Genomic DNA, 26,957 nt, shown 5'->3' on the forward strand with positions numbered 1-26,957 from the left:
CCAATTTTTCTGAGGCCATGACATTAGTGAATGCCAGGACAGAGATTTAAGCCTGGCTTCTCCGGTTCTGGGGAAGATACATCAATGTGATTGTAACACACAAGCTAGATTTTAGGGAAATGACACTGCAACTAAGATATCGTCCATTGTTGCTAGGCCCCACAGGAATTCAGAGATGCAAGGTTTTATTCTTCAAAAATGTCTTGGATTGTACACACATATTTTAATTGTTGAGAGAATAAACAACTTGACTGAAAAAAGAAAAAAGAAAACATTTACAGTCTGTATATTGCAAAAAGATCTAAAGGCAGCAGCTCCCATGGCTCTTTGAGGGATATAGATGATCAGTGTAATCTATCATAAATCAGCCAAGTATGTTCAGTGGCAGTAAATAATGCTGTCAACAGCATTAAATTTGGTGCACAAGAAGACACATTTGTATGAAAGGGAGTGGAGAGAAACAGAAAAGGATTAAGTTCCATTGTTTTGTTTTCTGGTGAACACAAGAAATCTGAAACCGTCTGCAACAAGAAACCCTAACTTTGGAAATTGTACAATATTTTCCCTCCAACATTCAAGGAGACCATTGAAGCTGGTCAGTGTCCTGGCTGGATGATGAACGGTCTGCTCTGATCCACACCTTCCAGCCAGACCTCACGACCTTCTCAATTCCCAGGCTTCCTAATGTTTGTTATAGAAAGCATTGGCTTTTCTTGCCCTGTATTAATCAAAGAGGCTAAGTTAGGCAGCACTAACCAACAAATCCCAAATCTCAGTGGCTTCAAACAGCAAAAAGGTTTATGTACTGATGCATAAATACAAAAGCCTTTATGTTACATGCTCACTATGGAGCAATCAGGGTCTTTGTTCATTGTGGGCACTCAGGACCCAGCCACCATCACCATTTCCCGATACCCCCATCACAGCATAAGGCTTCAGATTTCACCATGGAGGGGAAAGGGGACATGTAGGTAATTCATGTTTTCTGCCCACACAATTCTTCTAGCCAGGCCTAATTTTAGAGACGAGGAAGGGTGATCCTGCCAAGTGTCTTAGAGGAGGGCAGAACCGGAAATACTAGCGGGCGCACCCCAGTGCTGCATACCACACATAGAAGAAGTCAGAATAGTTCCTTTAGAGAGCTATTTCCATGTTGCACAATAGCGAGGGGGAAGGGAGTGGCAAATAAATGAGGAGGAACTGGGAAAACATATCATTTTTGTTGTGTAGGGATAGTCTCTGATGAGGAGACCATGTCTGGGGTGGAAAGGAATGAGGAGCGTGTGGGGAGGAGCGACCTTGCAGCCACAACACAATCTGCATCTTTAAGTGCTTCAACCTGAGCCACACTGGCCTCCCGGACACCAAAACCTGAGGGGGATGTTTCATCAAGGCCAGCTGAGTAGGAAGAACAGAAACCACAAACCTACTGGGGCCTGGTTAACTGAATGCTGCAAGCCCCCTCTGCACTGTTGTTGGCCAAATAGCTGGAGGCATCTCATCACATTTGAATAACACCAGTACCAAAGCCAGGCAAAGGTCCCAGCATGGGTATTGCAAGAGGGGGGAAACAAGTAGAAAAATCAAAAACAGAAGGCAGATACAAAATTACATACATCATAAATGATCCACCACCAGAGAACACAGAGATCAGTTCTCTTCAGTCTTAAATGAATCAACATAGTAGTTTCTCAGAAAAGAAAGTTTAAAAACGAAATAGAAATGATCAGAAAAGAAATAAGATGAAGACCAGTTAAAAAGTAGCAGAGCTCAGGAAATCAATGAAATAAAACAATTATAGACATGAAAGTCAACTTCAAAGTCAACAGAAAACAGATAAATGCTATTGAAAGCACAGGAAACCTTCAGATACCACACGAAATGAGAAAGAAAGAAACAGTGTGATAAAAATGATTACATACAAGACAACACAAACTGAAGCAAAAGGGAGGCTGACATACCCAAATTGGTATTTTGAACAGAAAAAAAGGAACAGGAAAAAACTTAAAGTCAATTCAAGAAAGCTTTTTGAGTTTAAAAAAGCTTTCTCTAAATGTAAAGGGCACACCATATCCCAGGAGAAATAAGCAAGATTGGTAACATCAAGATATGGACTGTGAAAATTCAAGGAAAAATGTCTTGTATGTGTTGTTTAGAGAACAGATATCACAAGCGGAGCCTGGCAGGTTCCTTTAGTCTCCACCACAATCCTCAACACCAGAAAATAGCAGAGCAACCTCTACCAAGTTCTAAGGGGACAAGGTGACCCAAGAGTTTTTTTTTTTCACTCAGCCAAGCTATGCTATAACTATAAAAGAAACAGGCAGGCATTCCTAAACATGTAAGAATTCAAGGACTGTATTAACAAAGCCCTTCTTGAAAAGTATTTGATGATGAAATCTAGCATAGCAAGACATGAATCAAAATTAAACACCCAGCAATGGAGAATCCACCAAATAAGGACATGAGCAAGTATTAGATCTTTTACAAAACCGAATCAAGACTAAGCAACAGTGGGAATTATTTGACAGAAAAGAATATAAATGTTATAATTCCAGGCAATCCAAAAATAATAATGTAACTGAAAAAAATTGGGAGGCTAGGGGTGGAAGGGAAAAATGAAATAAATAAAACCCTCCTCTTTCATGGCAGAAGATAAATAAATATTGTATAAAGTTAAAACATACAAAGTTTTAAAAAGCAAAATGACACTAAATTCTGGAATTGTTTTTCATAGTTGTCATCTAACCTTAGAAATATCTGAAGTTCAGCAATTCCTTCAGTTGGATTCTAGTTTATTTTTATTCTGATACATTCGAGTAACCTCACATTCAATCATTTTTTATAAAAATAGCATGCGTAGTATGAACTTATTTTTGTAAAATTATATCCAGCAAGGCTTCTGGCTAAACCTGTGCCTCAGAGAATCTGGAATGATGTTCATCAAATGTTGGCAAAATGATTTCTGAGAGGTGAAAGTTTGTTTTGCTTTGCTTTTTTCTGTTTTTTTTTTTAATAAAATTCCTTGAAATTTTTATGATAAGCAGATACATTTTCACAAAATCACCACAATCTCCCCCAAATAATCACTCTCTACAGATCATGTCAGCTACTTAGGTGCCTGAAAATCTGCCTGTCTCTGAGTCCCATGCTTCCCCAAAATACTACGCAAGCCCAGCAGTCGGCTCTGCTCAGAAGAATGTGCCCAGGCAGCGCAGCCCTTCCCTCTTGGAGTCAGCAATCAATTTTGCTCTGTGTTATTCATTTTGGATGTTCAATGTTGGTCTCATTCTGTCTCATCCTCTTACTCTAGTAATGCTGTATTAGTTTCCCAGGACTGCTTTAGCAAATTACCACAACCTGGGTGGTTTACATCAGAAATTTATTCTCTTGCAGGTCTGGAGATCAAAAATCCAAAATCAAGGCTTTGACAGGGTTTGTTCCTTCTGGAGGCTCTGCAAGGTCATTCATCCTCTGCCTCTCTCCTGGCTTCTGGTGGCTACAGGCAATCCTTGGGGTTTCTGGGATCGTAGGTACAACATTCCCATGTCTGCCTCTGTCATCACCTCACCTTCTTTTCTGTCTCTTTTCCCCTTCTTTTCTCAGGATACATTGGATTTAGGGTGCACCCTAATCCAGGATGATCTCATCTCAAGATCCTTAATTACATCTGCATAAACCCTATTTCAAATTAAGTTTGCATTCACAGGTTTGGGGTAGACACGTCTTTGAGGGGGCTACTATTCAGCCCACTACAAATGGTGTGATTTCTGAATGGTGTAACAACTAAAACTGCTTGCAATATAGCTGTGCTCCAAGAATTGCCCAACTCCAATAAAATAGTTGTATTCTTAATGTTTTGTTCAAACAGGTTTTTTTCTGTATTATGAAATGATATAAAATACCTAAATTTTAAAAACAAAAATGTCCTCTATTTTTAACATTCATAAAAATACTACTATCAATATATTTTAGTTCAGTATCCTCCTAGAGTACTTTTCTATGCATATACAAATATATCATGTACTAATAATGTACTTATTGTTTTGCAGCTCTTTACAATGAATCTATTTTAGGCATTTAGTCAAATGGATTCACCTTAGTTTATTTAAGTAGTTTCTTTAACTTGACATTTAAATTGTTTCCCATTTTTTGTTATATCACAAGCTGGCTAAAATAAATATCCATATAGATATAGATGTTTTTATATATATTTTTAAAAAGACCAAAACCATGAGCTGCTCCTTCTATGCCATTCATGGAAGCAGTGAGTGCTTGCTAGAAGAGAGTTTCTCACAATACATGGGGCCTAAGGATCCCTGAAGACACAAGCAGTTTTGGAACCAGATATATCTGAGTACTAGTTCTTCTTGCTTAGCTCTATGACTTTAGGAAAATCACTTAATCCTTCTCAGTCCTGATTTTCACCAGGAAAATAATCTCTAGTCTTTAAATCATGGTGAAGGTTAAATGATGATTAGAGTTAACACTTATAAAGTATCTAGAATACAGCAAGTGTTTTTTATGCTAGTATTATAACTTATACTTCAGAGAGACTTCCAGAAAGATCCACCTCAGTAATTTCACTGTGGAACAGGAAAAGGGTCAAACTCAAAAGTATTTGCATGAGTCAATGACTAGGATCACTTAGTATATTCTCTGATCTTGGCTAAGCATTTGTGACTTTACAGCGGCATAGTCAGAGCAGGTTGACTGGGGTAGGGTTGTCATTTTATTCTTAATGTGGACCAAGGGCATGGGAACCAAACAGTCTGAGAGAGAAAGCAAGACCAATCACTTCCCGAGTAAGGAATGTCTGCACAGCACAACAGAACTCATTCTTATATTAAGTGGCAATTTAACAACACATCCCCAAAGCATCTGTGATCACGAGCCCTTATTCCAAAACAAACAATTCATAAGTTGGGTTCAGTAATTGCTTCAATTTTAATGTACATTGAGATATTCAGAACTTCAATGATTTGCATAATATTCCATGGAATTAATAACAGAGTCAGTTCCCACTTTTTCTCAATCCTAAGTGTATCAGTTAGGAATGCTTTAGTTGCATGCAACAGAAAATACACACAACCATGGCTTAAACTAGTAAAAAATTTTATTTCTTCCTATAACAGGAAGTCAGGGGGTCCCTGGCACTGGTTCAGCTGCTCATTAAAGACATTAGGGAATGAAGCTGTTTCCCTCGTTCCACTGTTTCATCCTGAACATGTTGTCTTTCATCCTCGCACTTGTGTCGAATGACAGTAGGCGGGCTCTGCACTTGACATTGTATCTGTGTCAGAGGCAAGCAGAGTAGGACACAGGGATGTGCTGATTGGATCTGTGTCCTTTCATCAGGAAAGCAAAAGCCTTTTCAGAATTTCCCATAAGGTGCCTGCTCATGCCTTATCAGCAAGACTCCTGTCAGATGCCTCCCAAGCCCTCCCACAAAGGCAACTGGGAAGTGAGGATATAGGTGGGCATATATTGCCACCCAGTAGAATTGGCACTCTGGTAGCAGAGGCAGAGGTGGAAATGGGTATCAATTTATTAACAGTATCTGCCACAGAATGAGACCTGAAAGGCTCAGAGAACTTAAGTTCACAAAACCCTGTTGCTTCCTCCTAGCCAATACCAGCTAAAGAATTATCACTCTCCCTGCTGAGTGTTTATAACCTGGATAATATAGTTGAAGATCAAATTTGAGCAAAGTGATCTCTTAAAAATGGAAATGAGGTCATGTCCCTCTCCGGCTTCCTTCAAGACCTTCCTATTGACCTTCAAATAAAAAAACTCCTCCACAGGGCTTTCAAGACCCTGCATAACCCAGCCTGTGTCCAACCCCTCTGGCTTCACCTCTGATACCCCCGCTTGCTCTGTCCTCTGCCATCTCACTCTCCTTCCTGTGGCGATTGCCCTGCTGCAGTGCCTTTCAGCTGTTAGTCTCTGTAGGAAGAGCTTGTCCCCCCAGACTCACTGGTCACAACTTTGCATCATTTAGATCTCTACTCAAAGGCTGCCTCCTCAAAGAAACCTCTGACCCACTCCTTAAACCTAAACTAGCTACCCACCCCTTCTCCAAGATTTACCATTCTCTTAACTGCTTTCTGGTCTTTGCAGCACTTACGCTGTTTGAATAATCACTGCATTTGCTTGCTGGCTTGATGTCTGCCTTCTACTCTACAACACCAATCCCTAAAGGCAGGACATTTTTCTGTCTTATTTGCCACAGTTTCCCCGCCAGGATCCACACTTTGCACCTAATACATATTTAATAGCTCTCTGTTGAATGAGTGAGAGTATAGACCAGAGCTAAGAAGCCAGACATCAAATATCCAAGCAGAACCAGTAATGGGGATGCAAATTTGGGATAACAGGCTAAGGGTAGAAGCACACTGAGGACACCCCATAGTGCTACGTATTAGAGAGGAAAAATGAAGATGAACTATGTGTGCTCACTGCTCTTAAAGGAGTTTATGGTCCATCTAGGAAGACATGCATACACAAACAACACAAGGGACTCTGTAAAGGGAAGTAAGAGGAAAACAGGGTGGGGGCTGAGTATGCTGCCAGCTTCAAACTTCCTAATTGGAAAATGATGCATGAAGAGTTCACTAGAGGGATGCCTATTACAATGTTACTGGCAAAAACAAAAATTAAAAACAACCATACCATCCAACAATAGGGAATTAGTGAAGACAATTTTAACATATCCATATACTATAATTTAAAAATTACTCTGTAGAATTATATTTTACTATTTAAAAATTGATCATATATAGTAAGAGATAATAGGATACACAAAATGAAATGCATAGTTCAATTTTATTAAATCTTTAAAGGGGGAAAGAGACAGGGAAAGAATATGTATCTTTCCAGATGCAGATCCCAAAATGATAACAGGGTTATTGCTGGGTGGTCTGATTACAGCTGATTTCTATTTTCTTCCTTTTGTTTATTCATCCACTCTAATTTTTCTATGATTAACATGTATTAATTGTGTAATATTTTCCCATTTTGGAACAACTGATTCAAGTGCATGTTTTAAATCCCATCTCAACAGTATGATTAAAACACTAGATATCAGAGTGTCATTCCTTGGAGCAGGAGACCAAGCGGCTCTTAATTATTTTCAAGCACATGCAAATGTTTAAGAGTCTCTGCTGGGCATGGAAAAAGAGTGTCAGGCGGGTAACACCAATGGTACAGCCCCATTGGTGGTACAGCCCAGACAGCCCCTAACTTGAGGTCAATAGCACCCTATGGACCTAGGAAATAGCCACCATACCAAAAATGCCATTTAAAGTTGTATTCTGTGCCAAATTCACTTCATCCACAGAACTTCCAAAGTAGTTATTATTCTCTCATTTTAGAGATGAGAATCCTGAAATTCAGGGAGGCTCAGAGACTTGTCTAATATCCTCCAGAGAGTAAAATTTAGACCAGCTCTGCCTAACTCCAAAGACCTGGCTTGTTTACTGGCACTGATGTTAGCCGCGAGCCTAATCAAGTGGAGGACACCTGGCCAGAGGCTCATCCAGTGGATATCACACATTTCCTTTCACTGTCATTCTAGAACCATTGCTTTGGCTAAAATCTTAATCAGTGGTGAAATCAAATAAGTCACAAAATGCAATGTGGTCTACTGAATTGGATCCTGGGAAAGACAAAGAGCATTAGTAAAAAAAAACAAAAAGCAAACAAACAAAAACTGGTGGAATCTGCACAGCCTGGACTTAACTAATATTTTATACAGTCATTCCAGAAGAGCAGCTCCTTCATGTTATATATATACATGTTAGCCGGGTGTGGTGGTGGGTACCTGTAATCCCAGCTATTCAGGAGGCTAAGGCAAGAGAATCGCTTGAACCCAGAAGGTGGAGGTTGCAGTGAGCCCAGAAGGCAGAGGTCGCTCCAGCCTGGGTGACAAGAGCGAAACTCTGTCTCAAAAACAAAACAAAACAAAACAAAGAATGTATATATGTACGTATATACAGATAAGAAAGTAGGCCAGGCTTGGTGGCTCACGCCTGTAATCCCAGCACTTTGGGAGGCCGAGGCAGGCGGATCATGAGGTCAGGAGTTCGAGAGCAGCCTGGCCAATATGGTGAAATCCCATCTCTACTAAAATTACAAAAAACAAAATTAGCCAGGCATGGTGGCACACGCCTGTAGTCCCAGCTACTCGGGAGGCTGAGGCAGAAGAATCGCTTGAACCCAGGGGTGGAGGTTGCAGTGAGCCGTAATTGCGTCACTGCACTCCAGCCTGGGCAACAGAGTGAGTAAGACTCTGTCTCAAAAAAAAAAAAAAACAGTTTGTATGTATATACAGATAAGTATGTATATATATAGATACAGATAAGTATATATGTATGTATGTATACAGTGTTCAAATAACTCAATAAGGTCAAGTTTGCAAATCATGTTGTTTAAGTCTTTTACAACATTAAATATTTGTCTCTTAAGAAAAAGAATGTATGTATGTATATACAGATACAGATAAGTATATATGTATATATATACAGATAAGAATGTATGTATGTATGTATATATGGATAAGTATGTATGTACAGATAAGAAGAAGCTGCTTTGGTGGAATGATGAGGGTGGGAAGGGGCTAAACTATTGACTTAGAAAGCTGTCAGCTGCGGTGTTAACACTCCCTCTATCTCAGCCCCAAAGAAGGCTCTAAGCTCCTCTGGAGAGCACTTTGGATATACCTGAACTGGTCCAATCAGACTATCTCATAGTCTGAAAACAGGAGTAACTTTCCCAAGAGCACTCAGCTGCTCATTGGTGGAGAGGATTAGAAGCCCTGTGTTATGGACTCCCTGTTTTATGAACTGAATGTGTGTGTCCACCTCCCACCACCAAAATTCATGTGTTGAAGCCCTAACCCCAGCCAATACCTTGATCTTAGAATTCCCAGCCTCCAGAACTGTGGGAAATAAATGTCTGTTATTTAAGCCACCAGTTTATAGCAGTATCTTGGTAGGGCATCCTGAGCTGACTAAGACCCTCAGTCTCAGCAAGTCCAACGTTCCTTCCAGTATCCCAGTTGACACCCAAGGACAGATGGGATTTTCAGATCAATTTTCAATTCCACTTCTGCTCAAAAACATCTCCAACTAAAATAACCACTCTCTAAAATTTTTAGATTTTTGTAAAACCAAGAAAAATTAACTTGCTTTATCAAACATCTATCTTTTTAAAAGGCTGCATGCAGCTGAAATATTATTGACATAAAAAGGGTGAAATTGCTATTATTTTTATTCAACTGGACATCACTGTATCATGGTAGTGATGGTCCTCAGCCTCAGGCCCTTCATCCAAATTATCTGGGAAGCTTGTTAAAAATCGAGATTTTCAAGGCCTCCAAGACTCTAAGTGATTGCAGCTTGCGAATGGGCCTCTGTATCTATCTGTATTTATTTAGTGCTCCTTATTTACAATGGTTTTCTCAGGAAAGACAAACTGGGGATGAAAGATGAATGTGGAAGAAAGACTTATTTTCACTATTCATGCTTTTCATTATGAAATTTTTAAAAACCATTGTGTGCATGCACAGCCATGGTCAGAACCTATGAATCTAGTGAGATGCTGTTGGATCTCTTAAAAACAGAGCATTGTGCAGAAATCACCGGGAGGGTCTCGGGCAGTCTAGTCAGGCTGAGCTCCTGGAGGAGACAGTGAACTGTGGAGTCCGACGGCCCAGGGTCTGAACGTGCTCTGCCCACCCAATGAGACACCCTGGGCTTGGTGTGCTCACTTTAGTGAGCATCTCATCTATGAAATCTGTATAATAGGACCCACTTACCAGAGTTGTTAGGCTGAAATAGAACAATACATATAAAGCTTTCCACACACAGTTTGGCACATAGGGAACCCTCAGTAAATCATAAATATGATGACTCTTTTTTTCTCCATTGTCCTTGTGCTGGAATGAAGGTTATTGAAATGATCACAATTGAATTATCTGGGAAAGCAAAACTCTTCTTTGTCTCATAAAACCAAGTCAGTTGACTTAAAGCCAGAAAGTGTATGTGCTAAAACAGTTTCTACATACCCCATGAAGTGCTAATGGCCAAAATTTCTCACCCCAGCCTTCCTGCCATTAGCACTAATCCAGGAAACTAGAACTCCTGAGGCATTTTAATTTAGAATTATAAATGTGTGCAGTCATAATTTTCTTAGACATCTTCCACACTATTTTGGAGCTTTGGCTTATTGCTTTATGTTTGCATTTAATTTTTTTTCTTAGAGATGTAAATAATTATGTTACTAAATATATGGGAAATAGAAAGTAGGAAAAAAACAGTTCATAATTCCACCACTTTCACAATGGATACCAGCATTTTGGTATATTTTCTGCCAGGCTGTTAACGTGTGAGCTTTATCATTACAAGCATTATAATCATATTGAACACAATTTTGACTCTCAATGTTTCTCTTAACAGTATATTGTGAATATTTTCCTTATGATGGAAAAGGCATTATAACTACCTTTTCAACTAACTGCATAATATTCCACTGAGTGACTAACCCACAATATATTTAACAACTCTACTATTACATGACATTTTGGTTTATTCCAATTTTTTCTGGTTTTCACAGTGCTGCAATAAACATCTTTGTATGTGAACATTTTTACTGAATTCATAATTATTTCTTAGGCTAGATTCACACAATTGGCTAGCCTTCAGTTTTAGAGATATGAAATTACATTAGATTATGGTATTAAACTAACTAGATGAACTTAGAAAAATCACCAGGATTTCACGTGAATATGCTTTCTCTCTGGTTTTCAGAACTATTAGGGGAATAAATCTTTTGCAAAGCAGCACGAAGGCAGCCTGTAATCTACCAGAGACATACAGAATTGCAACAAGGTCAAAGGGCACCACTTTATTTGGCTGCTACAATATCAACATCAATTTCGAGTTACAACCCAGAAACAAAACAGAGTTTTGAAAAGCAGCAGTGCCTGTCATCCAAATTGCATTTCCTGTTTCACACGCGAACAGGAAGGAAAAGAAACTGCCACTGGCCCCCTACTGAAAGAGACTCTCACTGTGGAAATGTACGTGCATACTAACTTCCATTATTCCAAGGAGTCAGCAAATTCATTCCAATAAGAACTTATTATATTAATAACCATTTACATTTATTGAGCACTTACAATGTGCCAGTGTTCTTAAATATCCTAAACATATACTAACTTTTGTCCCATTTTCTGGAAGGCACACTGAGGCATAAAGAGAACATCATTTTCTGAAGATGACAATGATTTTCACAGGAAAGACAAACGAGATGAAAGATGAATGTGCAAGGAAGACTTATTTTCACTATTCATGCTTTTCATTATGAAATATTTAAAAAAAACCACTGTGCACATGCACAGCCATGATCAGAAACTATGAACCTAGAGAGATGCTGTTGGATCTCTTTAAAACACACCCTTGTGCAGAATCACCAGGAGGGTCTCTGGCAGCCTAGTCAGCCTGCATTCCTATAGGAGACAGTGAGCTATGGAGTCTGACAGCCCAGGGTCTCAATGTGCTCTGCCCACCCAATGTGAAAGTGGTTAGTAGGAGGTGGAGCTGGGCTTCAAACCCAGGTATGCTGGCTTCAGAAATCACTGTCTAAACCAACCCAGACACCCCTATTCTTTTTGTTGCCTACAGCCCTGGCAGGGTCTCCTGGCTTCCCCTGGTATATTAATTTTCTATAACTGCTATAACAAATTATCACAAACCTGGTGGAGCAGTTACCGTCTTATGGTTCTGAAAGTCAGAAGTCTCAGATGGGCTTCCAGGGCTACATTCCTCTTGGATGCTCTGGGGGAAAAGCTGTTTCCTTGCCTTTTCTATCTTCTAGAGCAGGAGTCCCCAGTCCCTGAACCACGCACCGGTACTGGTGCAAGGCCCATTAGGAACGGGGTAGCACAGCAGGAGGTGAGTGGCAGGCGAGTCAGTGAAGCTTCATCTGTATTTACAGCTGCTCCCCATCGCTCACATTACCACCTGAGCTTCACCACCTGTCAGATCAGCAACGACATTATATTCTCACAGGAGTGCAAACCCCATTGTGAACTGTGTATGCGAGGGATCTAGGTTGCACACTCCTTATGAGCATCTAATGCCCAATGATCTATCCTGGCTCTGATCACCCCAGAGGGGATGGTCTAGTTGCAGGAAAATAAGTTCAGGGCTCCCACTGATTCTACCTTATCATGAGTTGTATAATTATTTCACTATACATTACAGTATAATAATAATAGAAACAAAGTGCACAATAAATGTAATGCACTTGAATCATCCTAAACCATCTCCCACTCCCACCCCCACCAGTCTGTGGGAAAATCGTCTTCCATGAAACCAGTCCCTGGTGCCAAAATGTTCAGGGAGAACTGTTCTAGGCTTCCCACATTTTCTGGCACAGGGCTTCTTCCTCCATCTTCAAAGCCATCAGTGTAGCATCTTCTCTCATTGTTTCCCTCTCCTTCCATCCACACATCACCTTCTCTCTATAATTCTAAACTTCTGCCTCCCTCTTAAAAGGACTGTTGTGATTACAGCACAGGGCCCACTTAGATGATCCAGGATAACCAGCCCACCTCAAGACTCTTCATTTAATCACATCTGCAAAGCCCGTCTCACCACGTATGGTAAACACACTCACAGGTGCTTGGGATGAGAACTAGACATCTCTGGGAGGCTACTGTGCAGCTCACCACACCTGGCAAGTAAATTACACTAAAAGACAACTTGAAAAGACACAAGTGCATCTGCGTAACTACTTTTCTGGAGATTTTTACAGAAGGCAAAACTGTTAGAATTCCAGCAATCTCAACGAGTGAGCAATAGGAGACAGAGATCACATAAAAAGAACATGAATCAATCCCTCTCAGTTTTTGAGCCCCTAATACATTCCACAGACTGTTCACCTAACCCATTTCACTGTCACACCAGCACTGGCAGTGTGCAGTCTTGTCTGCAAAACAGAGATGAGAAAACTGAGGTTCAGATCCGTTATAGAATTCTCCTGGGAGTTGCACCACCCAGGTGGCTCTGACTTCAAAGCCCAGTTACTGTCCACTGTAGCAAGACAACCAACACCAAATTTGATCAAAATGAACACCATATTTTAAAGACATCAAGCATCGGGGATTGATAGTTACAGAGGCAGTCTCCTGCACACAACCTCCATAGCCATCCTCTGTGTTCACATCATGTGCTTCTACCACCTATTTCCGTGGTTACTTATCTATGTTTTTATTGTCATCTCTTCAGAAGGTAAGGACCTTGTCTGTTGCTGACTGCTATTGCACTAGCTCTGAGTAGAGGCCAGGCACCTAGTAGGCACTAAATAAATGTCTGTGTAAGAAATGGATAACACTCCTTTGACCCGGAGATAATCAAGGGGAATAAACCCAACCACTTGCAACATGGATGAGATGCTAAAAATTGGCAAACTCTCCAAAAAGATTTCTTAACAGCCAAAATAAACAGCAATGAGTCCAAGTTAATGCACAATCTCTTTGGAAAACCCTGTGAGACCCAATCTAGAGCTCATATTCCCTCTTTAAAAACTGATTTCTAACCAATTTGTTGAGCTCTTTACTGCTGTACTTTTTGCTAAAAGGAATATGCTTCAGTTGTAGTTAAAATTAAAAAGGAAGATTAACTTTCTAAAACACATGAGCCACAGAAGCAAGGTAACAGCAAATACAATAGCATTCAAAAATGCATCAGCAAAGTTACAGCCTCTGTGGATGGAGACAAGGATTCAGAGAGACTGACTGATTGCATTTCTCAAATTGACAACCACAATACCGTGTGATCCTTACTCAGTCCCTACAAAGAGGGTCATCTCAGTTTTTAGTTCCAATCCTCTCAAACACAAATGTAACTGGAGAGAGCAACCTAGAGTCAAAGAGACAATATTTTTTCTTTCATGTATATGGAACATTGTCATCACAATGTGTATTTAATTGTTTTTAAATTTTGACTCTGCACACAGGTATAATGGGCACTATCTTTTTGATTCACACTTAGACTTCAAGCGTTGCTCACTCATGGCAGCTATTCACTTTGTGTCGATTTCTGTCTCTCCTAGAGTTCTGTATGCTTCTTCAGGGCAGATAAATAGTTTAATCATCCTTGAAGCTCAAACTTAATGATTGGAAGCTATGTGCTGAATGAATAAATAAACTATTTATTATTTTAAAAATTCATGATCATTAAGAATTTCAGAAAATACAGAAAGGGAGAGAACAACAAACAAATCTGTGATCATAACATAAAACAAGTAACATTTCATGATATTTCTTTCTGGTCTTTTTTAATGTAGAGGGTTTCTTTCTTTTTATTTTTCTCCTTACAAAATCATATGCATACATTTTCTGTCAGGACTTTTACACACACTATAACCTAAGCATTGCCCAATGACATCTCATAGTTCTGCAGCTTGATTAAAGCTAAAGAACACACTAATAGGGCTTTGGGTGTACAAACACATTTTCTTCCATTCAACACATTATTAACTCTGGTGTGACAAAAAGAGAGTTCTGCCTGCATCTCGGTGGTTATAAATCAGGCTTCAGTTCCCCAACCTGACTAGAATATCCATTTGTTTTGCTTCCTTTTCTATTTAGAATCTGTGACCTAAATTTAGAATCTCTCCATTTCTCCTCAGTGTGATAAGCAGAAACAGCCCTCAAAACTCTCAGTAGAACCTTCCAGCAAGAATCCTTTGGCAAAACATAGCATCAGTCACTCTGATTCTAGAGTTGTTCTATTTTTTTTCTATTAAAGTAAATGTTTTCATGAACTCACAAAATGTGTTAGTCATAGCCATCATAGAGTTCCAGTTGATGATTAAAAAACAAACTAGGTTTGGGATAAAATTCAAGATGCCTTCCTTACTCCAAATTTGTTCTTAGTCAACAGAGAATAGAGGCCAATGCCTTGAAACCAAACATATTTTTATGAAACCAAACATCATAAAACATGAGTGTGCATACCCTTACATCACTCAGACCGCTAAGATTAATAGACATGCTGAAAGCATTTGCTTCACACTTGCTCAACTGAACAAATACATCTTTTCACAAAACAAGTCCAAAATCTTGGCCATTCCCAAATGTCTAAAATCCAAGACTCTTTGCTTTCAAACTCCTCAATGAGAAAGCACAGAAGGAGAGAATTCAGATCATTAACCAGGTGTTTAAGGTTGGCACCAGGAAGAGAAGGAGCTAGAGTTGTACATTGAGGAACCAAAAAGATAAGAAACAAAAGAGGAGGAGGAGAAATAGAAAATACACTAAGAGAAATATTCAAAGACACTCTTTTACATTATCAATTATTTATTTCTTTAAGAAAAAGGACATTTATTTTCATCCACACAAGATATTGTTCATTAGATGAGTAGAGCAAGTTTGTTTTGTTTTTATGTAGCATTTATTGACTTGTTTCTAAGACCAAAGGAATATGCTTATTTCCCATTGAAAAATAGTTGGAAAATACAATAGAAATAAAATTAGAAAATACAAATCACCCATAACCTCTCTGTATAGCAATATGGCTACATTAATATTTTGGTATTGGGCCTTCTCATTTTTTTTATTTGATGCATATATATATATATTAGAGATGGGTTCTCACTATGTTGCCCAGGCTGGTCTCAAACTCCTGAGCTCAAGCGATCCTCCCACTCCGGCCTCCCAAATTGCTGGGAACGCAGGCTTGAGCACCTGGCCTGTATATATTATTTTTAAACTGGAATAAATGTTACAAACCAGAGACACTATTTGGTAGCCTCCTTTTTCCCCTAAGCAATATGTTAAAAAATATTTGCCTTTGTCATTAAATGTTCTTTTAGTACACAGATTTTTAAGAACTGGAAAACAGTCCTTTTGTTGATGTGCATTGATTTAACTAATCTTTAATTATAGAACAAATCATTTATAACATCAAAAAATGTAACACTGTGATTAACAGTGTTGTACATAGAGCTTTGAGTACTTTTTAAAAATTGTTGTCTTCAAATTACATCCTAAGGGTGAAAGTGTTGGGGAAAAAGGGTTTGCACAATTTTCAGACTCTATGTATATATTTGCCAATATAAATTTTGCACTCCTAAAAGTTTATACCACTTTATATTTGCATGAACAATCTATAAATGTGCCTGCTCTTTAACTGGTTTTAATTTTTTGCATCTTTACCAAACTAATAAGCGATTAGAAATTATTTCATTTGCTATTATTCATTAATTTATTGAACAAATATATATCCAGCACTTTCTACATGCCAGGCTCTGTTTTAGAACTAGAGGCACTACCATGAACATAGGCTCTGGCACTGGGCAGACAGGGTTGGAATACCAGCTCAGTTCAACTCCCTCTGTTACCTTAGGCATGTTCCTCATTTGAGATTCCATTTCCTCCACTACAAAGTGCAGGCAAACCAACCCCCACTTAGAGGTGATCCTGAACACTGACCATGCTGACACGTGCACAGTGCCTGGACCAGGCAGGATACAGGGGCCTCTCAGTAGGGTAGGTTCCTTAGCTCCCCTTACCTGTAACCTGGGCAACCACTCACTAGAGGCACCAGCTGTCTCCATGATACTCGACCCTGCCTTGATTGTAGGGACTCAGTCCTTGACCCTGAAGTGCTCTGATGTCTCAGACAACCCCTTTTCCATCTGAGGAAAGACAGACTAATTGTAAGAAGCCAATTTCTGCAGTTTGTTAGATCTCAGGTTAGCATTGCATTATTGCATTGATTTTAACATAGGAACTGTGGCCGCAGCACACCAAATTGAGTCTCATGACCTTGAAGTCCTTCCTCTTATGTTAAAAGTCAGAGGCTTCATTTGAAAGAAAAATCAGCTGAAGTGCAGCCAACAGCCAACACTACCTTCTTGCTTGTCTATTGCATTCTCTCTAGTCTTAGCTGCATTTCCCTATACAAAAGATTTTTCAGGGATAGCCCAAGTAGTGATGGTTTTTCTTTTCCTCCAGATCTTTTATGTTATAAAGAAATTTTAAAAATTATAAATTTAGCTAAATACCCACCTTTTATTCTTTCTCTGTCCTTCAGTTAACAAATGAGGACCTGAAACTAGTGCATTTCATTCCCATGTATTCTTTTTAAATTTTTTTATTGAAATGAAACTCTCATAATGTAGAATGAACCACCTTAAAATGTTCAATTCAGCAGCATTTAGAACGTTAACAATCTTGTGCAGCCACCAACTATATCAAGTTCCAGAACATTTTCATCACTTCAGCAGAGAACCCCATACTACTAAGCAGCTATTCCCCATTTCTCACTCCCCTGAGCCCTTGAAAACTATCAATCTGCTTTCTGTCTCTATGGATTTATCTATTCTGAACATTTAATATAAAAGGACTCATGAAACATGTGACTATGTTAGTCTATTCTTGCATTGCTATAAAGAGATCCTGAGGCTGTGTAATTTATACAGAAAAGAGGTTGAGACCAGGCACAGTGGCTCATGCCTGTAATTCCATGCCTTTGGAAGGCCAAGGCAAGAGGATCACTTGAGTCCAAGAGTTCAAGAACAGTCTGAGCAGCATAGTGAGAACCTGTCTCTAAAAATATGGTGGCACACACCTGTGATTGCAGATACTTGAGAGGCTGAGGTAGGAGGATGGCTTTAGCCCAAGAGTTGAAGGCTGCAGTAAGCCATGATCAAGAAAGGCCCCGTCTCAAAAAAAGAAAGAAAGAAAAGAGGTTTAATTGGCTCACAGTTCTGCAAGCTGTACAAAAAGCATGGTGCTGGCATCTGCTTCTGGTGAGAGCCTCAGGAAGCAAAGGAGGAAATGGGCCACATGGATCAAGTGGGAGAGAGAAGGGAAGAGGTGCCACATACTTTTAAACAACCAGATCTCTCAAGAACTCAGTCATTATTGTGAGGACAACATTAAGCCATTCATGAAGGATCCATCCCCGTGACCCAAACACCTCCTACCAGGCCCCATCTCCAACACTGGGGATTACCATGGGACCAGAGAGAAGGTTCATCAGGATAAGCCCGCATGGACAAGTGCCCAAAAGGCTTCCTGTAAGAGGCTACATCTTACCCATCAGCTCTTAAACAAAAGTTTGTTGAAAATCTCTCCACTTCTCTCGTTATCCTTTGTAGCCACAGTGATCAGCCATGATCATCTTTGCCCACTCAGCTGCATCAGCCTCCCAACTTGCTCCCACCTCCCCTCCCCAGCCCTCTCTAATACCTTCTCCATCATTGTTTTATGCACAACAAAGATCATGTTCTCCTCTAACCCTCTCATGGAACCCCACTGCTGTTAAGATAAAAGCCAACCTCTTCAGGCCCTGAAATGACTTGACCCCTACTATTTTTCTGACCTCCTTTCTTACAGGCCATTTTGTCTTATAAGTTCCAACCCATTGTCCTTTCAGTTACTATAATTCCCGAAGTCCTCTCCTGCCCCAGGGCCCTCTCACATACTGTTCTCCCTCCCTGTGAGGCTTTTATCCCATCTTCACCTGGCTAAGTCATCCTCAGGTATCCCCAGGTATCTCATCCTTAGAGTGACTTTCGCTGATCTCCCAAACCACAGTAGGCACTCTTTTTAATCTCTTTCACCAACCCCTCTTCTCCTTTGTAGTGCTTATTTCTCTTTAGTTATATAGGTATTTACTAAAAAGAGGTAGTAAAATACAGTAGTTAAGTGTCCTAAGACCACATGGCCTCAGGCAAGTTATTTACCTCTTCTGCCTGTTTTTCCATCTGAAGAATGCAAAGAATAATAACAGTAACCTTCTCCTGTGGTTGTAGAAAGACTGAGTTGGTGTATGCAGAGCCCTCAGCACAGAGTCTGCCCAGAGCCCCTGGCTGAGACTGTGTAGGGAATTGGGGGCATTTATGCAAAATGACCACGGAGATGCCACCCAACACAAAAATGGCACAAATGCCAATACCATTGTGGAACAAGCTTTGACGTTCTCTTCACAGCAGAGGTTAGCTTCACTAACCTTTAAAGTTACTTCCAAATCTGAGATTCTGTGGCTCTGTCTGTGTTCCAGGGACAAAAGGTGCCTGGCTGTGGGGGAACTTACATTCCCCAGGATTTTGTTTTTATACAGGGACAGGGCAGTGTAAATTCACACAACCTTTTGGAAAGCAGTTTGGCAGCATGTACCAAAAAAGACATAAAACATACAGACCTTTTGATCCAATAATTCCATTTCTGGGAATCTATCCTAAGGAAATAATCCTAAATAGGGATAAAGGCTTATGCACAAAACTTTCAATGTAATCTCATTTATACTAGGAAAAAATAGAAACAGCTTAATTGTCCCCTAATAGGAGAGAAGGGGGTTAAATAAATTATTGTACAACTACTTGATGGATATTGTTTGGCCATTAATGGCTCCAAAACATAACAGGGGAAAAACACTTATGATATAATATTAGGTTAAAAAAAAAGCACACAGCAACAGTGTATAGGTACTATTACAGATCTTTGAACAGAAGACCTATGCATACACAGAGAGAACAAAAATAACAGAAAGAAAGAAACTAAAGTGGTAACAGTGGTATAGCTCTGAGAAATAGAACTAAATAAATAATTATTTACTCTTGTTTTCCTACCTTTTCCTCCTGATATTTTGTGAGCGTATATTTAAAATAAAATACAAATAGTTCCATAGGACAAGTATAGACAATATATGAGGTTAAAAAATAGCATATGTATTTTGATCAAAAAGTATATATACTATGAATAGGAAAAATATTAGAAGGAAATCACATACATATATGCACACACACACAAACATACACACACATGGCCAAACAAAAACCAAACAAACCAAATCTGTGCCTAATCTTCTAGAATCCTACTATATTAGAATCCTTGCCAGTGGTGGGGTGGTTTTCTTACCTATCTTTGCCCAAGTGTGCTTCATTTTTGCTGCCTCCCATCCTTTCTCCAGATAGCAGTCCAAGAAATCTATCTATTAATAGGAGTCATATACGATTCTCATCACTGGCAAACTCTTCACTGGCTTCTTAATGCCCTGAAGATAAAGTCTAAGTTCCCCAAGAAAGCTTTAGCCTCAATATCCACAGCCTCCACAACGGGCTCCACCCCCCATCCTTCTTCCTCCTCACTCTTCTCCAGCCTCCCCAGCTTTCTCACTCTCCAAGGTGCCTTGTTCTCTCTCAATGCCAGGCTTTCACTGAAACCATTAGCTCTCCATGAAAAAACTACTTATTCCATCCTGGCACTTATTTTCTCAGACACCTTATAGTCATCCTTCAGTTTTCAAGAAATTGCTTAGAAGTTCGGTCCCTAAGGAGAGTGTTTCTGATCACGTAGATGAGATTATCCTGAAAACACAGATCTAAAGTGCATCCAAAGACATGCATTTCCTAGTCCCAACAAGAACGTAAACTCTAAACACTATTGAAAGAAAAAGGAATGCCTCTAACTTAAATCTGCTCCTCCCTGCACCAACAGAAATCAACGTTTTTTGAGTTTGAGTAGCACAAATGTGTCAGTCAACAAGATGCATTACTTCATCAAACTTTATAACAACCTTACTTCATTTGGACATTTTTAAAATTTCAATTTATAGAAGAGAACACTAAGGTTTCAGAGGGGTAATCCTCAGAGTCTTTTGCCCAAGGCAATTTGCCCAAGGTCACATGGCTGGACAATGATGACTTTGTCCTTCAAAGTCAGCAGTCTTACTCCACAAAGAAATGTCAGTGGGAAGGGAGAAGACATGAAGATTTCTGCTAGTTTAGACTCTAGGGTAACATTCCAGCGCTTTGTCTTTTTTTTTTTTTTTTTTTTTTTTTTTTTTTTACCAAACCTCAGTGCTCAGCTTTCCTCCCCAGCAAACTATGAGTCATTGTTGGATTTCCCAGCTCTCTCTCCAATGTGATGGAGTCTGCTGAGGACATTGTTTTGGCTGGAAGTGAATGTGTATGCAAGAGGCACCACCTGCCGCTAAATCTTTGCCTTTGTTGGGTCTAATATAGCTCTGGACCCTGAACTTGGCTCATGTCCTCAGGCACCCTCCCCACAAAATGCCTCACATGTTTTTAGCAATAAACAAAGCAGAGAACATGGGCCCCCCATTATCAGGATAAATGTTTAGAAACACCAAAATGTTCAAATAGACCGAGATGACTGAAAAAAAAGAGATTTGAAGAGCTTTTTCTACTAAATAATAAATGTAAGGTATTAGCACAATATTGTTACAATCACCACTATTTTTATGCCTACATAATGTCACAAAGACACTCTCAAAATTCTGTGGCTGGAGTGGTTTGCATCATTGAGTGGAGGCATTGCTTCCAGGTCTCTGGCCTTCGGATGGTTTTCAGGTGCAAACAAGAGGAGCATAGAGAACCCAGGATAGTCAATGGCACTTACCAAAGAACAGTAGCCAAACGTCAATGGTAAGAGCAGCGGCAGCTATGTCAGCACTGTTCACCCACTTCATATTTACGGAGCACCCACGAAGTGCTAGGCAACAGGGACTCATTTTCTGGGGATTATTTCAATTAATTTTTATAACAATCCAAGGAGCCAAGTACTATCACTCTCCTCATCCTAAACCAAGAGCTTGGTTTGAAGGTCAGACAAATCTGGATTTGAATGCCAAATCTATCACTCAGTAGCTGTGTGACCTTGGGCCAGTTCTCTCATTTAGAAACTTCAGTTTCCACATCTGTAATAAGGAGATAATAATACCTACTTCACTAAGTGGTCAGGACTCACTGTAGGTAGCACATAGTAGATGGTTAATAAATATATAGATATAGATATTTAAAATTTGTGGTACAACCATACAATGGAATACTATTCAGCGATGAAAGAAACATGCAACATGAATGACTCTCAAAAACATTATGTTAAGTGAAAGAACAGAGCCTCAAAAACCCACATATTGTAAGATTCTATTTATATGACACTCTGGAAAAGGCAAAATTACAGGACAGATATATGATCAGAGGTTGCAGGCAGCTGGGGTGGAGGAGACTGACTACAAAGGGACATAAGGGAACATTCTGGAGGGAATGGAAATGCTCTGTATCTCTTTTTCAGTGGTGGTTATACAATTGCATACATTGGCCAAAAATCACGAAACTATTAATACCAAAAGGGTAAATTTTACATTTTAATAATTATAATCTAATAAACCTGTTTTTTTTTTAAAAAAAAAAAAAAGGATATTGCACAGATATGACAGCAAAGGAGCTTCTTAATCCAGATTCCTTGGGATCTGGCAGATTTTTTAGCTCCAGTTCATTGACCTGAACATGCCTAGTTATTCTTTTCATATTTGCCTATCTGATAATTCATCCTACTTTCCCCAGGGCAGAATAAATCAAGAGGTGAGGAAGGAAAAGAGCTTACTTGGAAAATCCTTCCTCCTGAAGACCAAAGGATCAGGGAAAATGCATTCTCATCTAATATCTACCCTAACCTAATATTATTTCATCTAATATTATTTCCTGTCCATTCAATGCTAAATTTCCAAATAGCTCAGTGGGTACATGGAAATTCATTATCTACTTGATCTCTGTTTTTTAACATGTTTAAAACTTTCGATAATTTTTTTCTTTTTAGAAAGGGTCTTGCTTTGTCACCTAGGCTGGAGTGCAGTGGTGCAAACATGGCTCACTGCAGCTTCAGCATCCCGGGCTCAAGCCATCCTCCCACCTCAGCCTTCTGAGTAGATGTGCCTATACATGCACTCCAGCAATGGCTGGCTTTTTATTTCTTATTTATTTATTTATTTATTTTTGTAGAGATGGGGTTTTGCCATATTGCCCAGGCTGGTCTCAAGCGATCTTCCCACCATAGCCCCCCAAAATGCTGGAATTACAGTTATGAGCCATCACGTCTGGCCAACTTTCTATAAGTTTTTAAGTTTTTTACGTTTTAAAATATGAGAAGTGATATTTTGGGCAAGGTAAAGTATTATGATCTGGGATAATGCTATATTGTTAATTCACATTTATCCACAAGGATGGATATTTATGTAGATTAAAACACTGGATTGTCTTCTACATGTGAAGTAGAAACCAGGTATCAGTGAAGGCTGTAGAGCAAAGACTCTTTTGGCCATCCTGCAGGGACCTGAGTTCCTGTTCTGGTTTAGCATAAATAGGTTATTTGGGCAAGTCACTTCTTACTGAATCTGGCTTTTTATCTGTGAAACAGGAAACTCAAGCAGATAACCTCTGAGATCCCTTCTTCTCTAACAGTGTGAAATTCCCAGTGCAGTGTAAGAACTGTGAGTTGAGATCCTGTCTTCGCTTTCAAAGCTGTATGTTCAGGGCCCAGCACAGTGCCTGGCACACACAGGGGTCAATGACATTTGTTCATTCCATGAGTCACTGAATTGCCTTTTTTAAATATGCAAACTCCTTTTCTCATAAGAACCCACCTCTTTCCCTGCAATGAAAGCAGATTCAGTTTAGAAACCAAACTGAGTCATTTCAGCTGGTTGAAGTCCGCTTGAAAAGCCAGGAAAGCGGCAGCAGGCAGGCACCACCTCTACCTGGTCAACAGCCTGGTTCATGAAATCCCACTCACAGCCCTTCTGAGGAACCTACTGACCCCAGGATAAGGACCAGAACCTCCCGTGGCCAACAGAGCCCCGCCTGGCCCAGGCAAATCCTCCCTGCAGGCTTATGCCTGCCTTTGCTCTTTCCCACTGGCCTCCACTCAGCATCATCCTCTTCCACCTCAGGGCCTTTGCATATGACATTCTCTCAGCCTGGATGTGTTTTCCTGCCCTTCTGCCAGGTTCATGCCTACCGTTTCCCCCCCTTTTAGGTCAGATGTCATTCCTTTAGGCAAGTTCTCTCTTATTTAGGCAAGTTCTTTAGGCAAGATTCAACTGGGTTGTCCGGCTAAACACTCCACAATTATCCTTTATTTTTTTCCTTCAGAGCATTCTCCAAAACTTATTGAGTTTATCAAATGGTATTAACTGTCCTTAATATGATATGAATAAAAAATAACCTCATTTTTCTTCCATCATTTGTTCTAGCCAAATTCTGTTGGATCTTTCTTCCCTGCCCTTTTATGACATCTCAGGCAAATTTCTTGGCTTTCTGGTAACTTTCAGTTACATGAACAATTTTATTAGTCAATTGTGACTCATTTTCAGATATTAAAAAGACAAATCTCAATCAAATTTTCTATTTTATATCCAATACAATACTTGTCCATCTCCATGGCTGTAGTTCAGGATATGCTGTACCCTTTCACTCTTCCCCCATCTCCTGCCACTTCCTTTCACTTTCAGCTCCTCTTGAGTCAGGTCAGAGAGTAGAATAATCAGGAAAAAAGTGACTGAATTATTCTTACTTAGTAAGTGCTACTTGTATGATCCTCTCCTGGCTCCAATGTCTGCTATGCACTCCAGGTAGCCAAATGCTGGCTCTTTCGGGGTGAAGGTGTTCCTTGGTTGATAGCTTGCAGTGCTCCCCCCACCAGCCTCAGATTCTGTACTCAGTGATACACCCAGTGACTTCTTAGTGGCCTCCCCCTACTAGGAGGACTCCTTGGCTCAGGAAGTCCCATCACGATGGCCCCACTCAGCTGCCTTCCTCAGTACCATCTCCTTCTTGGGGAGTGCATATATTCTTGCCTCTCTAACAGCTGCCCCTGCACTCCTCTCCCTTCTCCACAACTCTACCTTGATGCCTCTCTTCAACCACTAATCTTTTCTGAATTTCTAGTTTTCTTTTATGTGGACTGAAAATGGCTGATGGTCACTGTCAGATCCAGCTGGATTTTAACAAGTTCTAAGTCGATGTATGAACATTGGTTGCCTATCATTCTCTGCTTTGTGTTCTCAGCTGAAATTCCAAGTGGATGGGAATTCCCAATTCATATCCTGTTAAGCACAATTCTGTGATTATTTCATAAATATCTCTCTTCCTCACTAGACTTTGTCTCTACAATGGCTCTTTGTTTGCCCTCTACTGAATACCCAGACCAAGCATTCAGCATCTGACATATAGTAGCAGCTAAATAAATAAGTGATGAAGTAATAAATAAAAGAACAGGATGAGACACAAAGAAGACCAGATTTGTATCACTACAACTCCCCAGTTTGTAAGGACAAGCAGATAAGGCATCATTTGAGCAAGAGTAGATAAGGCAAAGATTCCTAGAGCCTGGCTGCCCATTGGAATCACCCATAGAGCTTTTAAAAAATATTAATGCCTAACTTAATCTACTGATATGCTCATTCAGTAGATCTAGTTAAGAGCCAGTGAGCTAAAGTGCATGGGAGATCCAAATTACGTGCTAGAAGGGTTCAGGAGAAGACAGGGTTGTGCCTGCTTGAGAATATCAGGGAGACTTTCTGTAGAAAGTGATGCATACAGAAGATAAATGTGAACAGATGGAGAAAGAGGCATAGGGGAGACATGGTTGGTAATGGCTTGCAGCTACTGGAGATGATATAAGCAAGGCACTGAGGTTACAAAGAGAAGATTCAATTCCTAACAGAACCCAGGGCACCCATGGAGAGGAGGAGGAAGAAACAGAGGGTATGCAACTGCAAGTTGTTTGGATGCAAAAACATGGTCTTTTAAAGTTAGCAACAACCTAGGGAGGAAATATGGTAAGTGGTTAGGTGTGTCAACTGTGGATCAGACTGTCTAAATTACTCATCTGTAGAAGGAGGATAATACAATTACTCACCTCAAGAGGTTATGATGAGGATTAAAGAAAGTGATGCTTGTCATGTCTTAGCACATTGTACATGCTCATTACATATCAGCTAGAACCTTCTTTTCAAAATACTTCTACCACCTAGAAAAATGGTGTGTGAGTGTGTGTGTATGTATGTGTGTAGTGGTGAGCAGAGCTGGCTTATACCTGCCAGCAAGTGCCAATTCTACAATTCTACATTCTATAACTTTCCAACTCTGCATTCAGTGAAGGTCAGATTGTTAGCTTGAAATTGACCATGGCGGGGGTATTCACTCCAAGAAAACTAACAAAAGCTACAAATCTGAACCTTCTTTTTGAGAGCTAGGTTAGCGGCAAACTGTTAGGTGCTCTGGGAACACTGATGGGATTGGAATGGAATGGAATGAATTCAGTTGAAAAGTAAATAAAGATATGGGGTAAAAAAGAGCACAAGTTGAGAAAGGAAGATTATCTGCCTAGGAAAGACAAAATAAGACCCCCTCCTTGGGGTGAGTGGCAGGTAAAAATGGAATCTGACTTTTACTCTGAGCCAATACTTCCTTAAGCATATTTTTCTACCCATCACTTCACCACTGCTTCTAAATGTGAAAATAACTGAGTGAAATAGACACTGACAAGCTTTATCAACATCTGAGGTTCTGAACACTCTCAGAGACATTTTCAAAGGTTCATTCTCTCTGGGAAAAAGAATGAGTTCAGAAAGACATAGATTACAATAAATTATCTGAGATGAAAATAATAAAGAAGAAAAAGAAAAAATCCAATTTTTATTGAAGAACAGAAAAAATACTGTAATACTTTAATGATACAAAAAAACTTATTTTATGTGGTAAGCAACATTAAAGAGAAATTAGAGAAGTTGTGAATGACACTGAAAAGAAAACATGAATATCCACAAATTGCATCAACACTTTAAGGCAGAAAAATAAGAATGCATCTATTCTTTTATTGGTCTACAAATTCATCCACTTCTGAGCTCCCTGGAAGAGACTGGGCTACTCCAAAGCAGACATAATGGAAAAAGCCCACTTAAGAAGTTATCGCTTATAAACAAATAAATGAACATATTAAAAGGCTGTATCACCTGAAATTAAGCTTGTAAATGGGTGACATCAGACACCATCATTTGGTTCGAGAATATTAAGAACTATGAGAAACCCTGGAAATAATCAAGGACAACCATCTTATTTTGAAAATGAGAAAACAG

General features: G+C 39.7%; 1 protein-coding gene across 1 annotated transcript in view; it reads left to right on the forward strand.

Annotated features, from left to right (window-relative positions):
- The window catches only part of C1QTNF7 (C1q and TNF related 7), a 106,932-nt gene that overhangs the window by 60,218 nt on the left and 19,757 nt on the right, over window positions 1–26,957 (forward strand). The window lies entirely within an intron of this gene.

Source organism: Pan paniscus, chromosome 3 (genome assembly GCF_029289425.2).
Source record: "Pan paniscus chromosome 3, NHGRI_mPanPan1-v2.0_pri, whole genome shotgun sequence".
NCBI classification, from domain to species: domain Eukaryota; kingdom Metazoa; phylum Chordata; class Mammalia; order Primates; family Hominidae; genus Pan; species Pan paniscus.